Raw genomic sequence first — 1,207 nt, forward strand, 5'->3', positions numbered from 1 at the left:
TAATAATAATAATAATAATAATAATAATAATAATAATAATAATGTGATTTTTCTTATAGTATCATTGATTAGCATGTCAGATCTCCTTTTTTGAGTTACTAATGTTCAACTGTAATCAATTTCAGGGGGCCAATATTCTTGTAGATAATAAAAGTTGCATTAAACTTGCAGATTTTGGGGCCTCCAAACAAGTTGAGCTGGTAATCTAAGTCTTCTCTATTTCTCTACTATAGTACTATTAGATATACTATTTTGACTTTGTGAGGATCTTGTATCTGCGTATTTGTTGAAGAAGCGTCTTTGTTTGATTTAGGAGTTATTTATAACATAGTCTCGATTTTGTGTTCCTATTAATATCTTAGTTATTTATAACTATCTTTGATGTGCATCATATTCATTACTTCACATACAAAAAGAAAAGATAATTGATATTCATTATTCATTATGATACAAAGAAATCGAGCTAGCTAGTTCTAAATTTCTAATAGAAAGAGATGGAACTGCTACAGTTTTGCGATGGGGTTGCAACTCTTATGGAGCACATAGGTTCATAATACGCTTAATCTGAGCACATTGCACCATTAATATCTCAACCAATCATGTTCATTTCTGAAGTTTGAAGATTATATTAAAAAGATAATGACACTTGATCATTATGAGTTAGAGATACAGCATTATAAATCATTTGGTTGCAAGAAACTCCTTATTCAAACATCATAGGACAAAGCTAAATACTTAAGGAGTAAATATTTGCACTAGTTTTTTTTTCTAGAAGAATATAAATAAAAAATTCCATTAACCAGTCAATGCAAAAGCAGTTAGAACCGATTCCAGTCTAAAATTATTGCTTGTGTTAATGTGTAACTATTGATTAACATATCTACAAGTGTTTTAAAGTGGTGTTCTAGTTTTTTCTGGTTGATGAAGGAGTCATTGTTTTATTTGTTGTCACTCACCGGTTGTGTACTTTTTTATTATGCCTTTTGTTTTTTATGAAGAAGATTTGGATCTAGTTCTGCAGGCTGAAGAGGCTTAGATTGATGTTGAAAGAGTTCATACAATTGCATTAGGAGCCAAGAAGAACTAGTGTCATGATGATCTCTATCTTTTTTTTCCGGTTTTAAATCATGTTGTAATTTTGCTTCATTTTCATCTTCAATTGTAATTTTGTAGGTTTGGTAATAAAAAAGGATTGAAAATTTATAAT

General features: G+C 29.4%; 1 long non-coding RNA gene across 1 annotated transcript in view; it reads left to right on the plus strand.

Annotated features, from left to right (window-relative positions):
* LOC110264954 overlaps positions 1 to 391 on the plus strand; it is a 1,761-nt gene extending 1,370 nt beyond the window's left edge. Inside the window, exon 3 of the long non-coding RNA XR_002351396.1 lies at positions 126 to 391. This is a non-coding gene — a long non-coding RNA (uncharacterized LOC110264954). The remainder of the gene's footprint in view (positions 1 to 125) is intronic.

Source organism: Arachis ipaensis, chromosome B07, assembly GCF_000816755.2.
Source record: "Arachis ipaensis cultivar K30076 chromosome B07, Araip1.1, whole genome shotgun sequence".
NCBI classification, from domain to species: Eukaryota; Viridiplantae; Streptophyta; class Magnoliopsida; order Fabales; family Fabaceae; genus Arachis; species Arachis ipaensis.